This window comes from Eurosta solidaginis, chromosome 5, assembly GCF_040869045.1.
Source record: "Eurosta solidaginis isolate ZX-2024a chromosome 5, ASM4086904v1, whole genome shotgun sequence".
Taxonomy (NCBI): domain Eukaryota; kingdom Metazoa; phylum Arthropoda; class Insecta; order Diptera; family Tephritidae; genus Eurosta; species Eurosta solidaginis.
The window spans coordinates 96,734,062-96,750,733 of NC_090323.1; the positions used below are offsets into that span (position 1 = coordinate 96,734,062).

At 45.5% G+C, this 16,672-nt stretch overlaps 1 protein-coding gene across 4 annotated transcripts in view; it reads right to left on the reverse strand.

Moving 5' to 3' along the window:
* dos (daughter of sevenless) overlaps positions 1–16,672 on the reverse strand; it is a 564,233-nt gene that overhangs the window by 172,369 nt on the left and 375,192 nt on the right. The gene's annotated exons all lie outside the window — the stretch shown is intronic.

Consider the following 16,672-nt stretch of genomic DNA (forward strand, 5'->3'; position numbering starts at 1 on the left):
CGTCAGTACGTACCTCTTTGTAAATAAGAATAAAAATTCGCTGTTATTGTTTAACAGTGGTTCGACCCATTCGATGGGTGCGACAACTCACAAATTATCATTAAGGTCCTTTAACGGGAGTCCAAGGAATCTACCAGGTTCTACAAGGGTGGGTCATAGGGAATTTGGAGTTAGAGGTGTAGGTTCCACATTACATTTGACATGATGGTCATGTGGTGACACATCGTATGTAGGACATAAATTTTGTATTTTGGGGGTTAATTATGTACAAGTTAAGAGTTTAACCTGTTACAGTATTCAGAACGAAGATGGGTCAGGGTGACTCGTTGTTGTTGTAGCAGTGCTTCGCTCCACCTAATAGTGAGACCGATCACATATTGTCATCAATATCCTCTAACGGGAGTCCAAGGAAACTTGCTGTTTTAAAAGAGATGGTTGGTGTCATGTGGGGACACATTGCAAGCAGGACATACATTGTGTATTTATTTATTTATTTGCTATATTAAAGTCACCACAGACACAAAGCAGTCAACTACTGGATACAAGATACAGTACAAATAATAAGAAAAAAAACATAAGAGTAAAAACAAAATTTAAAATAAAAACAAAATTATAAACAATAAAATTAATTGATTCTGGATAGGTAAGAGTTTAACTTGCTGCAGTACCCAGATCGAAGTTGAGGTAGAGTGACGCGCGTTTCCCTAGGGAGAGTGCGTTCCTCTTCTGCGAGTTCTGGGTATTTTTCTTTACGAACTGGATTCGCCGGGCAATTCCTGGCATAGAGGTCCGACGTCTGTTTGTAGATATCAGTTAGGACATGTTTGTGCTTTTTTGCTTCATACGGCTGTGTTCTCAGGTGCCGTATTTCCTCATAATGCTTACGGAGATGACCTCTTAAGCCCCTTGGAGGTGTAGCCTCATAAATCAGATGTCTGCTGGTATGCCTAGGTTTCTGGGCATTCAACAGAAACTGTTTCTTCAGCATTTCATTTCTCTCCCTATGGGGGTGTGCTCTCGCCTCATTGTTTAGACGGTGTTCTGGGGACAAAAGAAGACAGCCTGTAGCGGTTCTGAGGGCAATGTTTTGGCAGACCTGTATTTTTTCTAGTGAGTAACCGTTAGGCTTGGCGACCACATCGGGGACGCGTAGAATGCAATTGGCCGGTCAATTGCTTTGTAAGTGGCAATGAGCGTTTCTTTGCCTTTCTCCAAGTGCTGCCGGCAAAAGATTTGAGGATTTTATTACGGCTCTGGATTTTGGGTACAATTGCGTTTGCATGCTCTCCAAAAAGTAAATCCTGACTCGTGTCTCCCTTGGTAGTGTGCTTTATTCTTCTGCAAGAGTAGGATAGTGTAAATTGATAACGGGTTTCACCCTTTTGGAGGAGTGGCTAGATCAAGCAGTTGTTTCTTAGGGTGTCCCGGTTTGTGACAATTAAGCTAAAACTGTCTGTTCAGCTTTTCGGTATGCTCTTTAATATTAGCCATCATCCCGTCGCAAAAAACCCTGAGCCAGATCAATCCAGATAGAAGTCTGGTTCAATTTGTGAGGCAGATAGCTTTTCAATTTCTTGTCTGTGGGTTGGAAACGCTGTGTTTAATAAACTACTTTTTCATGGTGTCACTGTTTTGACTTTAACCGTATGTGTTGAATGAAACACAACGGCGACATCTGCCTATCGCAACTCACAACCTCAGCTGCTTAGGTCTCCCAATCCTCGAGAGAACTGGATGATGGGTATTAAGCTCTTTGGCCCGCTATGTAGGTGATACTCAGGGGTCATAAGGAGACATTTCGTGGCAGTTCTAAGTACGGCATTTTGCAGCCTTTTTCAATGTGTGTATTCAAGACCAGGCGACCACTCTGGTGACGCCTAGCAAATGAGCGACCGGCCAATTGCTTTGTTCGAGGTTATAAATTATTCTTTATCCCAAGTGCTGCCGGCAAGCGACTTAAGGATTTTAGAAAGAGCTTAGGGTGACTGGCAGTCGGTAGAGTAACACCATTTGCGTCATCTGTTTCTTCCACGTCATAAAAACAGTGGCCGCAGACCTTGTCGGTGATAATGCCAGGTTGCGCGTGGTGAAGAAACTAGAAAGACTGGGGAGATAGCTGTTTTTTAGAATGTAACGAAGCTTCTCCTTGTCCCGATGTTTTCTAATAACTGATGGGGAATGCTCGCCGTATCAAGGGTTCCGTACAATAAATTTATACTTTGGGCCCCTTTTCCAAGTCGTACAATTCACTTCATTTAACTTACTTTTATGCTATTCACTAAATGTATTATAATTAATATCTCATGTATTTCATTATTCACTTTTATTTGTACTGGGCTGCGGCGTGGCCGGCTTGGTAACGGCCCACCCGAGTCCCGTTGGCGACCTGCTCGCGTGCTTGCTTGCGTTGGCTTTTTTCTAGGTTAGTCACGTTGGCTAGCGGTCCACCCGTCTCCCGTTAGCGCGTGGTCATGAGGTGCGTTGGTGACGTGTGCCTTCTACGCTTTATTTCGATTACCTCTCTTGGATAGCGATTCACTCCGGTCCCATTACCGAGTGGTTACGGGATGCACTGGTGGCGTGTCTACGTTGGTGTTCGTCGTTGCGTTGGCTGTCGTGCTTGGTGTTCGGTCGCTGTGGACGCTCATCGGAAATAACTCCTTGTTGTTGTTGTTGTAGCAGTGCTTCGCTCCACCTAACAGCCGCGACCGATCACAAATTGTCATCAATATCTTCTAACGGGAGTCCAAGGAAACTTGCTGTTTCAACAGGGGTGGACCATAAGGAAAGGGGTTTTAGAGGCGTTTGTTCCACATTACAATTAAATAGATGGATGGTGTCATGTGGGGACACATTGCAAGCGGGCCATACATTTTGTATGTCGGGGTTGGTTCTGGATATGTAAGAGTTTAACCTGTTACAGTATCCAGAACGAAGTTGAGCAAGAGTGACACGCGTTTCCCTGGGGAGTATGCGTTCCTCTTCCGCGAGATTTGGATACTTTTCTTTGATTACTGGATTCACCGGGCAATTTCCGGCATAAATGTCCGACGCCTGTTTGTGGAGTTCACCAAGGACCTGCTTGTGTTTTTTCGCTTCATACGGCTGGGTTCTCAGGTGCCGTATTTCCTCAGAATGCTTACGGAGATGACTCCTTAAGCCCCTAGGCGGTGCTGGCTCATCAATCAGATGTATGTTGGGATGCTTAGGTTTCTGGGTATTCAACAGGAAGTGTTTGGTCAGCATCTCATTTCTCTCCCTGATGGGGAGTATTCTCGCCTAATTATGCAGATGATGTTCTGGGGACATAAGAAGACATCCCGTGGCGATTCTGAGAGCAGTATTTTGGCAGGCCTGTAGCTTCTCCCAGTGGGTAATTTTTAGGCTTGGCGACCATATGGGTGACGCGTAGCACGTAATCGGCTGGCTAATTGCTTTGTATGTAGTCACGAGCGTTTCTTTATCTTTTCCCCAAGTACTGCCATCGAGGGATTTGAGGATTTTGTTATGGTCTGAATTCTCGGAACAATTGCGGCTGCGTGCTCACCAAAACGTAGGTCCTGATCAAACGTCACACCCAAGATTTTGGGGTGTAGGACAGTCGGTAGGGTAGTGCCATCGAATGTTCAAAATGGTCGACATTTGGGACGTCCATGTTGTAAATAAGGTCGCGGAAGATTTAGTCGGTGATAATGCCAGGTTTCGCGAGGCGAAAAAACTGGAGAGATCAGGGAGGTAGCCGTTTATTCTATTGCATAGCTCATCGATCTGTGGGCCTGGCCCTGTGGCCATTATTGTGCAGTCATCGGCGTAGGAAACGATTGTGACTCCTTCCGGTGGTCAAGGTAGCTTAGATATGTAGAAATTAAACAAAAGTGGGGACAGGACACCACCCTGTGGCACCCCTTGTTTAATTCTTCTTGGTTTTGATGTTTCGTTTCTAAATTGCACCGATGCCTGCCGACCACCCAGATAATTTGCGGTCCACCTTTTAAGACATGGGGGAAGGGTAGACCCTTCCAGGTCTTGCAGTAACGAGCCATGGTTGACCGTATCAAAAGATTTGATAGGTCTAGCGCTACGAGTACTGTTCTATGGTGGGGGTTTTGATTTAAACCGCAATTTATCTGGGTGCTAATGACATTTAGCGCGGTGGTAGTGCTATGGAGTTTTCTGAAGCCATGCTGATGACAGGTTAGCAGCAAATTTGCTTGGAAATAGGGGAGCAAACTGGCTACAAGCGTCTTTGCCACTGGCGATAGGAGAGATATCGGACGATACGACTCTCCTGTTAGCTGGTTTCCCAGGCTTTAGGAGCGGGACCACCTTGGGCATTTTTCATTTTTCGGGTATGACAAAGGTGTAAAGAGACAGGTTGAAGACATGCGCTAAATATTTGAAACCCTCTTTCCCTAGGCTTTTAAGCATCGGCATGGCTATGCCGTCTGGCCCCACTGCTTTGGATCGTTTAGCGTGACCAATGGCGTCCTCAACCTCTTTAGCGGTGATGGTGATTGGTGACGCGCTGAATTCGTGTTTATGTGCGCGTCTGTTGCCACTCCGTCTATCTTTGTCGACCTTAGAATGCATTATATATTGTCGGCAGAAAGCGCTCGCGCATTTTTTCGCATCCGACAGCACTTTATCGCCAAAGGCGATGGAAACTTTGTCTTTGTGCTTAGACGGATTCGATAGGGACTTTACGGTGGACCAAAGTTTACCCACACCGGTAGAGAGGTTACAACCTCTTAGGTGCTCCTCCCATTTCGCCCGCTTGTGTTCATCCACAAGCAATCTGATGCGTTGGTTTATATCCCTTATTTGGGTATCGCCTGGATCAAGCTGTCTTATAAGGTCACGTTCTCTCGCTAAGTTTGCGGCCTCCGCCGGGAGGTGGGGCCGAATTTCGGGAATTCTCCCGGCGGGAATGAAAACGTGCCGAGGCGGATTCAATGACCCTGCGGAAGGCACGCTCCCCTTGGCGGGCATCAGTCGTGATAGGGAGGGCAGCAAAGAGGTTGTCTGTAAAAGATTTATATTCGTCCCACTTTCCTTTTTTGAAGTTTATGAAAGTGCGTTTTTCTGTGACGATGAAGTCGGCGGTACGCTCGAGCGAAATAAGTGTAGGCAGGTGGTCGGAATATCAGCTGCCAGTTGACGCAGTTTACGAGTTCTGCGCTCACAATTGAGATATCTGGCGAACTGTGACAGCTGCCTACCATACGTGTGGGGGCGTTTCCGTTTATTGTGCAGAACGTCGTTTCTTCTATTTGATCCGCCAACATCTCACCCCTACTGTCTGCCCGCAAATTTGAATGCCATAGATCGTGATGGGCATTGAAATCGCCTAAGGTAATGCGATTGTTGCCAGTGAGTAAGGCGCTGATATTAGGGCGGTATCCACTGGGGCAACAGGTGGCAAGAGGGATGTATATGTTGATGATTTCTAGGTTTGCATCGCCTGACCGGACAGATAGGCCTTGACGTTCTAAGACATTGTCCCTGCGGTCGATGCCAGGATAAAATATATAATATTGCACAGAGTGGTGTATGATAAACGGGAGCCGCCTCCATTTCCGCTGTCGCGATCTTTTCTGTGGACATTATACCCAGACCAGGTCTGCAATGCAGATCTCGCTGTGAGTTTAGTCTCTTGAATCGCAGCAATTCGGATGTTATGCCGCTTCATGAAATCGAATATCTCCGTAATCTTCCCAGTTAGTCCATTACAGTTTAACTGCAGAATTCTGAAGTGCATAGGGGGGGACGTCGCCACTCTGGGGGTAAGTGACGTGTGACTGCGCCTGGGTTGAGGAAGGCTAGGACGCAATTGCTGTTGTGGCCCTGGGACTGGGCGTCCTTGGGCAAGCATTGGGGTACCCGGATGAAGACGGGGGCAGGGGCTGATGCTCAGTATTGCTACCGACTCTACTACGAAGATAGTAGTTATGAGTGGTAGCAGCTGTTTGAGTTGTTGTCGCCGTGGGGCGCGAGCAGCAGCGGGTACTTGTGGCTTGCTGAGCAGCGGGGCTGCTTGCAGGTAGTGGAGGCGCCAAGGCGTAGACTACGGGACGCCCTTGGCGTGAACAGCAAGGAGCCACAAAAGATTTATAAAAGTTACGTGGACGTCGGGTTTTGGGGTCAAGCCCAGAACAACCTGTCCGATGCAACCATCCCTTACACGAGACACACTGAACAGAGTATGACCGTCCTAAAAAGATTCTTTTCCAGCAGATGGAGTAAAACCATTTCTCAGGACCGGAGTCGGGAGACGGGCCCGGATTGGATTCGATACCGTCCCGGAGCAAGAGAATATGGAGCAGTCCCGCTGCGAGGAGCTGCTGGGAGGTTGACAATTTGTGGGAGGGACGCAACAAATTAAATGGGGTAACACTGAAGTGACAGTCCTTGGTCGGGAAAAATTCCGAGTCGCTCCGGTACATAGAACCGACTGCCTTGGGAACCGAAATAACTCCTTGGTTTACGTTAGCATTTGTCTATTCTTTACTCATTTCAAAGTATATGTTTGTCCTGTACCCTTTTGTGGAGAACCCCCGTTCGTGGGTGCCAGCTCCCTCCACCATTATCCTACGGTGCAGGTTGGTACTGGCCTTGGAGACGTACTGGTGCGCGTGGGCTTTGGTTTACTGATAACTGTTTTTGTCACTTCGATGGTCAGTGAAGGAATGGCCAGTGGTATTGGCTGCTGAGTCCTTCTTGAAATTAATAAAAATTTATTTGTTTTGGTTTTTTGATTTTTTTCGTAGACTTAGTTTTGGTTCTGCGGTCTCGGCCGCGTGGTAAATTTTTAATTCGCTGATGTTCACTTTTCTCTTTTCGTCCGCTGACTTTTCGTAGCTGGTCGATAACTTGTGACATGTACCGCAAGATTTGGTACGGACCATCGTATTTGGGCGCTAGTTTTGCTGTAAAGCCCTCTCCGGCCTTTGATAGGTGATGCTCCTTTGCTAGAACTAGTTCACCGAATTCGGGGTTAAATTTTCTCCGGCGAAGGTTATAATGCCTAGCTTGGTCTGTGGCAGCACGTTCCAAATTCTGCCTAACTATTTTAAATGCCTCCTGCATCCAGTTGGACTTCTCCTCTGCCATAGTGGGATTCGTACCAGTTCCGCCGTTTATCACGTCGCAGCGTGCTCCCGATAATAGTGGATCGCGCCCCTGTACAAGAAATGTCGGACTATACCCTGTGGAGGCTACAACACTGGTGTTTATGGCAAGCTCGATTTCGGGCAGGAGTTGTCCCATCGATTATATCTCCTCATGGAACTTGGGGGTGGGGAGGGAGGGATGGCCTGAAGGTTTAATGTGGCCATATAAATCGTTCCCGAGATGGTCGGGCCAGCACCTTAATGGTGCTGTGTTACCGGAGCGTATCGGATCTGTATCCGACAAAGGACCATCACATCGATAACACTCCCCAAAGCCTTCGGGGAGTAACCTAATCGCTGCAACAACAACAACAACAAGGCTACAACGCTGGTGTTTATGGCAAGCTCGATTTCGGGCAGGAGGTTGTCCTATCGGTTATGTCTCGATTTGGTGAGTTGTGCTATGATTCTTTTAACGGACCGGTCAGCACACTCAGTAGGGTTCTCTTGGGGCGTATAAGGTGCAGTGAATTGCGGTCGTACCCTAGTGCTAGACAATTGTACGCCGTTATCCGAGATGAGTATTTTGGGTACACCGAATCTTGCGATGATTCATTCTCTGAAAGCGCGGCGGAGGCCCTACGCCGTGGCTCGCCTCATAGGAATTAACTCTACCCATTTGCTGAAACGGTTGAAGATCAATAACAGCATGGTGTGGAGCGTGCTATCTGCGACACCATTTTCCCGGTTGGTTTCTGTTGCTCCGCCTTATACTTTTGGCAATACTCGCATTGGCGTATTAACGGCTGATGTCGCGGAACATCCCTGGCCAATAATAGCGGTTGGCGTTCCGTGCTACCCTCCGGCGAATACCCATATGTGCAGCGTGTCGTGGTTCCCTTGTAGCACACGCTGTCGGAGCAGGGTTGGTACTCCTAATTTCCACGGCACTGTACGCTCGTCGTGGGATCTGCACGGAATGTCACGGTAGAGTTATCCGTCCACTAACACATAGTCGGCGTACTGCTCCGGGTCGGTTGACGCGTCGCTGCCATCACTTACATTACGTATTCGTTGTCGTGGCTTGTAGTATGGTGTCCAATGACTGTCGGGACAGTGCGTCCGCCACCATATTCAGTTTCCCTTTCCTGTAATCGATATCAAAGGCGTGTTCTTGCAGTTGCAGGGCCCATCGTGCAATTGGGCCTGAAGGGCTCTCCATGGAGTTCAGCCACTTCAGCGCCATGTGATCGGTTATTACGTTGAATCGATAGCCTTCCAAATAAGGCCTCATTTTGCGAATTCCCCAGGCACTCCTTCTCAGTGGGCAAGTAGTTGGCTTTTGCTTTGTTTAATTTCCGACTAGCGTAGGCAATCATGCGCTCACCGCCGTCCAAGCCTTCCGTCAGTACCGCCCCCAGGCCTAATTGCTTGCATCCGTCTGTAGGGTAAATTTCTTCGTGAAGTATGGGCATGCGAGTATAGGGGCCTCAGTGAGCTTCTGCTTGAGGGTTTCGAATGCGCCTTGTTGTTCATCTCCCCACCACCAATGTTTTCCCTTCTTTAGCAACGCGGTGAGCGGTTGACTTACCGTGGCGAAGTCGGGTACGAAGCGGTGGTACCAGTATGCTATCCCCAGGTATTGAGGTACCTCTTTGACCTTCGTCGGTGGCTTCAGCTCCTGGATGGTGGCAAGTTTCTCGGGGTCAGTGTGGATTCTCTTGTCGCTGACCACGTGGCCCAAGCAACGGAGTTTCTTCTTGAAAAAATCGCATTTCTCGGGGTTTATTCTGGGTAGAGACACCGTAACTATAATCATAAATGAGTTGATGCGCTTAGTAGTGTCACTAATCCCGTTATGCAGTAAGATGATATTTCTTTTCTGCACACTGTTCTTTATTGTACTAAGTCTTTTATACAAAATAAATGCTTATGCTAACATAAATATGTTTAACTGTTAACAAATAATAAATTGCACGCGTTGTGCCTGCAGTGCATACTTTACAAATTTATGCATTTGCTTGCGGAATTTAGTTTTATTGGTTTTTACTTATGTTGTTGTTGTTGTTGTTGTTGTTGTAGTAATGCTCGCCCCACCTAATAGCCGCGACCGATCACAAATTGTCATCAATATCCTCTAACGGGAGTCCAAGGAAACTTGCCGTTTCAACAGGGGTGGACCATAAGGAAAGGGGTGTTAGAGGCGTTGGTTCCACATTACAATTAAAGAGATGATTGGTGTCATGTGGGGACACACTGCAAGCAGGGCATACATTTTGTATGTCGGGGTTGATTCTGGATAGGTAAGAGTTTAACCTGTTACAGTATCCAGAACGAAGTTGAGCAAGAGTGACACGCGTTTCCCTGGGGAGTATGCGTTCCTCTTCTGCGAGTTCTGGATATTTTTCTTCAAGTACTGGATTCGCCGGGCAATTCCCGACATAAAGGTCCGACGCCTGTCTATGGAGTTCACCAAGGACCTGCTTGTGTTTTTCCGCTTCATACGGCTGGGTTCTCAGGTGCCGTATTTCCTCAAAATGCTTACGGAGATGACTCCTTAGGCCCCTAGGCGGTGCTGGTTCGTCAATCAGATGTCTGTTGGGATGCCCAGGTTTCTGGGTATTCAACAGAAACTGTTTGGTCAGCATCTCATTTCTCTCCCTGATGGGGAGTATTCTTGCCTCATTATGCAGATGGTGTTCTGGGGACATAAGAAGACAGCCCGTGGCGATTCTGAGAGCAGTATTTTGGCAGGCCTGTAGTTTCTTCCAGTGGGTGGTTTTTAGGCTTGGCGACCATATGGGTGACGCGTAGCACGTAATCGGCTGGCTAATTGCTTTGTATGTGGTCAAGAGCGTTTCTTTATCTTTTCCCCAGGTACTGCCAGAAAGGGATTTGAGGATTTTATTACGGCTCTGAATTCTTGGAACAATTGCGGTTGCGTGCGCACCAAAATGTAGATCCTGATCAAACGTCACACCCAAGATTTTGGGGTGTAGGACAGTCGGTAGCGTAGTGCCATCGACGTGGATGTTCAATATGGTCGACATTTGGCGCGTCCATGTTGTAAATAAGGTCGCGGAAGATTTAGTCGGTGACAATGCCAGGTTTTACTTATTGTTATAGATAGTGTATTATGCTTACAATTACATTTATTGCCCTTACTTAAACTACTTCTAAATATTCGTACGTATGTATTAACATTCTCCGCCGCGTTGAGCGGTTAGCGAAAAAAAAAAAATTGTGAGACATGCAGGCGTGGCTTTGTCTGCGGAGGTGTTGGCGATATTCTGAATTCCTTGTATTTATTTCTAAGCCGTTCGCTAATGAGACATATAATTATGCATACTGACACTAGCAGTGCCGATATGCTTATGTATGGCTGGTGAAGTGGTGAGTTTCTTTCGTCAGCTGAAAGGAATTTGATGTCTTGGAGTCGATTTTGGATATTGGTGAATTGTTCTAATGTGGTGTCGAAATCAATAGTTGGTTCCAATATTTTCTTGATATCAGTAGGTTTCCCGATAGTAGTCAAGTTACCGAATGCCGCATATGATGTATGTACGGAAGTGACACCAGTTTTGTGTCCATGAATGGTTAAAGACCTTCCTTTGATGACACAGCTTGGTTCTATAGACAGAATGCCAGAAGCGTTGATGTGTACCTTGAAGATATCATTGCTACAAACTGCTGTCATTTCTTTGTGTTCTGTTGTTGCACATACCCACCGGTTATTAGTGTCCAGTGGTACAACGGATATATTGCCTTGAACGTGACCGACATTGCAAATTGGAGAAAAGAGCTACTTCGCAGGAGTAGCTGCCGGAGTCTCGGGTGATACGGACTTGTATAGAAGGGCAAAGAAATGAATCGGTTATGATTGTCATTCACAGCCAAATATTCAATGTCTGTTTTATTGCAATCGTCGTGTTTCCTGTCCATGTGGGGATGGGATGACCTTGTAAAGCTCAAATCGTTCGTGGTCGACTAAAAGGTATCTCAGCGACAAAGACAATCCTTCCATTTGTTGCAGCGCCCTTTATCTCCATGATCTTGTACAGTTCTACTAATTCATTATCGTCAACTGGTAGAGTGCGTCCTGTAGGAAGATGTCTCTTAATCTTGGCAACTTCTAGCCTTAACTGCCTTGGTGTGAGAATGAGTGGACTTACATTTCCATGGTTGGTGTGAGTGAGAGCTGCAACTAGATCGGTCTCGATTCGTTGCAAATCTAAGGCAAGATTATTGAGTTGAATCGCCAAATACATGACGTATTGAGCTTGTCTTAACTTAGAGTTCTCATCTGCAATAGAATTTAAATCTTTGTGATTGATTGTTTAAGCTGCGACAAGCGTGTCATTGTCGTCGCCGTCTTTTCGTAGCTATGAGGTCAGTATCTTGAATTAAATTGTCCCGGCTCTGTCGAAGTTGTTGTGACATAGGCTCACATGACTCGCTAATTGTTGATCGGTTACACAGTTCTGCCAGTGACTTTATTCCGTCTTCCGAAAGAGGTGCGAGATCGTAATATATTATTAACCTACAGGTGGCTGTCACCAGTTTTGTTGATCCTATAACTTCGAAATACAACCCAGGATTGCTTGGAAATTCCGTAACATTCACATGCGAGGCCTAATATCACAGGCAGCAAAAGAAGTGAGATTAAAATTGTAGCTATATAACACAAGTTTTCGTTGACTGGTGCTGCTGTCGTTTTCCGATGAATGTTGCCTTTTTTGCGATGTCGGCTGTTCATATTCAGAGTTCTCTTGTTGAGTATCGTTGAGTAGTGGAGCAAGTTTGTGAATAGGCCTTTTTAGAGTTACCCTTGCTGTTTTATTCGTGTAATTCTACCCAACGGCCATTGTAGCGCAGGAATATTGACTTCCTTGAGGATAACAAGCATACCTGCAGTCACATTGGGCGAAGGCGTTTTCCACTTTCCATTTTGCTGCAACTCATGTAGGTAGTTTTCGGTCCATTCCTTCCAGAATTTACGTTTGATTTCTGAAATTAACTTCCACTGGCCGCCCAAGGATATTTTCGTCGACTTAGCGTTGGCATCCACGGCTGGCGTCAATGGTTCTGCTACCAGAAAATGACCTGGCGTAAGCGCGTTCAGATCATCGTAACATGACGAAAGTGGCATTGAGGGTCGAGAATTCAAAATGGCTTCTATTTCCGCAACAATGGTTCCTAGCTCTTCATAAGTTAGCGATGCTGCTGAGACGCGTCGTACCAAGTGATGTTTGGCGGATTTGACTGCTGCCTCCCAAAGTCCACCGAAATGAGGAGCTATAAAATGTAAGGCGCGATAACCTCCGAAGAGATCTAAGGCCGAGCTTCTCTTCCAATTTGCGTCGTGCTCCTCTTAATTTTTCCCTACAAATTGGCCGGACGGGACCTACATGTTTTATGCCGACTCCGAACGGCATCTGCAAGGCAGATGAGTTTGCACTGAGAGCTTTTCATGGCAGAAATACAATCGGAGCGCTTGCCAGACACTGCCGAGGGGCGACCCCGCTTAGAAAAATTTTCTTCTAATTGAAAAATCTTATTTCTAAAATTTTGATGTTGCTTTGCCCGGGAGTTGAACCCAGGGCATACGGTGTGATAGGCGGAGCACGCTACCATCACACCACGGTGGCCGCAGGAGCTATTGGCGGAATGAATTTAAAGTTAATTGCCTTATCACGGCATTCTCGTATGATTTTTTCTTGAGCTGATTGTGAGTATATAGAGTTTTTTAGCTCGACCAGTTTGTTGCTTGCTCCAATAAAATTAGTGGCGTTGTCGGAGTACAATATTTGACAGTGTCCTCTTCTACTGATGAAGTGTCTTAAGGTTGCTATGAAGGCTTCAGTTGTAAAGTTCGACACAACTTCCATATGAATGGCCTTTGTCGCAAAACAGCAAAACACGGAAATATAAGCCTTGTCCGGTCTTTTGCCTCTAACCTTGTGATGAATACAAATTGGTCCAAAGTAGTATACTCCTGTTGTTATAAACGGGCGTGCTGGCGTTACTCTGGACGCTGGTAGATTGCTCATTAATTGTTTGATTGAAGACTGGCCTTGCTTTAGTGCTCCGCACGCATTTGTGTACGATGCTACGTGCTACTGGCTTTCCATTCGTGATCCAAAAATGTGCCTTGGATGCCGCCAACAGTGCCTGTGGGCCGCAGTGACGATTTTCTTCATGAAGCATGGTGACTAATAATTTCACTACGACATGATTGTGGCGCAGTATTTGAGGGTGTTTTGCTTTGAACGACAGCGTGGATTGTTGCAGACGGCCACCCACTTGCATTATTTGATGATCATCTAAGAATGGATTGAGTGACGCCAAGGAGCTAGATTTACTGACAGGCGTATTATTCGACAGTTTTTCCAGTTCTTCCTCAAATTCAGTTCCTTGAACGATTCTTAATATCACGTTAATGCGCTTTCCATCTTAAATGCGTTGAGTGCCTTATTGTTTGGGCGCAATTGTTTGGCAATTTTAGCATTTTTTATGAATCTTAAGACATAGCCGATCGTTCGTTGAAGTGTTTTGAATGAATTGCGATGGTTTGTTCTATCGATTACCTCTTCCCAATTTTGTTTCTTTGACGTCATGGTTAAGACACGTTTTGTCATCTTACGTTCTTCGTCGCATGTGATGTTCGTGCCTTGTGACCATGGTTTTGGCCACTCCCTTTTTCCTGAGAGAAATAGAGTACAACAAAACCATATGGAATGGTGTGACAATTTTTCTGGTGCGATTCCCCGGGATATTTCGTCTACTGGGTTTTCCTTAGAGTTGACGTGATTCCATTGGTTTGGCAAACTAAGGATTTGGATTTTGGATCCGATTTGCCACAAAGGTATGAAATGAAATTGATCCAGGCTAAGACAATTTGGGAATCTGTCCAAAAGAAGTTTTCCGTATCTCGGAGCCGTAGATCCCGCTTTACTTTGTTAGCCAACTCTACACCTAACACTGCCGCGCATAGCTCTAATCGTGGTAGGGTTTGTTTCTTTATTGGTGCTACCCTTGACTTAGAGCAGATCAATATAGTTGTTATGATACTATCGGTATATGTTGACCGAATGTAGATTGCAATGGACCCAAAGGAAGCGGTTGTGTGTCACCTGTCTTAGGACGGACCATCGGAGCAAGGAATGTACTAGACGCTCCTGCCCCAAGTGCATGAAGAAGCATAACACATTGCTACATTTGGAGACGTCAATACGTAAGCAAACAACCATCTCAGAAGAAACATATCACCAAAGGTACGACCACAAGGGTCTTCTCCAATTAAGAGTAATAAAGGCTCAACCAGTCCAATCGTAGCGTCAGCAAACCAGCCGCAGTCCGATAATCATTACATACTACAAGCGACAACAAGGGAACAGGTGACGGGAAGCAATGGCCGCATCGGCATATTCCGAGTACTACTGGACTCTGGGTCGCAAGTTAATTTAATAACGGAGAGAGTCCTGAATAAACTATCATTGACCTCATCACAGTCGACGCTGTGTATTGAGGGAATAGGCCGCAAGATTCGCAATGTATCCAGACGAGTCAATCTCGAAGTCCAATCAATTACAGGCAGCTATTCCACCCGAATCGAAACTTTTGTTCTTCCTAATATTGCATCACCACAGCCCACATCGCCTTTCGACACATCAAGTTGGGAAATTCCGGAAACAATTCAATTGGCTGATCCGTGTTTCAACTCAACTGGTAAAATCGACATATTGATTGGAGCTGAGTTTTACCACCGAATCATATGCTCTCATCAGATAAAACTCAGCAGTGAATTGCCAATCTTACAGAAGACGCAACTCGGCTGGATCGTTATGGGAAAACTGCAAGAAAGAACTATCAACATGGCTACTTGCGCAGTCCCGAGTCAGGAGGAGCTAACAACAAACCAACTAATCGAAAAATTTTGGAAACTTGATGACACAGGTGATACAGAACAAACAATGTCACTGAACGATAAAAGATGTGACAGCCTTTTTATTCAGAATATAAGTAGGAATGACGAAGGACGATTTATCGTTCGCCAGCCATTTTCGGAAAATCCGGCAAATATTTGGTAATAAGCGCTACCTTTGTTGTGTAGTATGACTCGGGATGATCTTGATTGGCCTCATTCTTTAGTTCGTCAATATTTCGGCTTAAGGCACGTATTAAGGCCTTCTGATTTCGAAGAACCTTATTGAGCGTGTCATCACGTTCATCAAGTGGTTCCTGTTCCTTTTCCTTAGTTGCACCCTCTTGACCTTCCTTCCGTTGAATATCTACTGATTTCAAAATTCGTAGCATTTCGGACTCAAAAAATTCCCTGTATTTTATCGTCATATCTGAAATACGTAGATACTGGTCCGTGAAATATCGATGATGCATTGGTAGAGAAGAGAGACACCTCATTCGATTGTCCGTGCTCTCAAACTTCGACCACGTATTTTCAAGGCGTTCTTCGTAATACCCTTGAGTTGAACTCCAGTCCTTCCTGAAATTCCGAATGAGGGTCTCGATCTCGTCTGCCGTGTTCTGCTGGACAGCGACAAGCTCTCCGAAATTGGCCATGACGTTGGTCAGAATGGATAATCGTTGGGGTATGGCGTGAATTTGTACCGTCCTATTAGTTCGTTTCCTAATGTGATCCTGTGTCTTATTTTCAGGATGACTTGTATACGTTGATGTTGGTGCCAATGTGAAGCAGGAACTTGGTTATGATAGCCTGTTCAACACGATGATGTTGGTGCCAGTATGAAGCAGCAACTTGTACACAGCTTGATGATGACGGCGGTGCGTCTTCTTGTGTGATCCTGATTCTTGTTCGCAGGATCACGTCGGGGTCACCAAAAGGTTGGACTTGGTAGAACACCAGTCGAGTGGATTGAATAGCTTAGGTAGATACACCTTAAGATGTTGTGTTAACTTGGGCAGATTCGCCTTAAGTTGGGTTATTGAGTTTGAATTTAGCTAGGGTAGAAACACCGTAACTATAATCATAAATGAGTTGATGGGCTTAGTAGTGTCACAAATTCCGTTATGCAATAAAAGATGATATTTCTTTTCTGCACACTGTTCTTTATTGTACTAAGTCTTTTATGCTAAATAAATGCTCACGCTAACTTTAACTGTTAACATATAATAAATTGCATGCTTGGCAATAAGTAAATAAAGTTGATGATTACTAATAATTATTAGGTCACGCGTTGTTCCGTCATTGCATACTTTACCAATTTATGCATTTGTTTGCGGAATTTAGTTTTATTGGTTTTTACTTATTGTTATTGATAGTGTATTATGCTTACCATTACATTTATTGCCCTTATTTAAACTACTTCTAAATAAATGTACATATGTATTAACATCCGCCATTGGATGGCGGCTATTAGGTTCTAGATGTATCTGCCAGTAACCGTATTTGAGGTCTAGGCTACTGATGTATTTCGCCCGCCGTAGTTTATCTAGTATGTGTTGTATCCTTGGCAAGGGGTATGCATCTGGTACTGATCAGGCGTTCAGCTACCTGCCGATAGTCAACGCATAATTGCCACTTA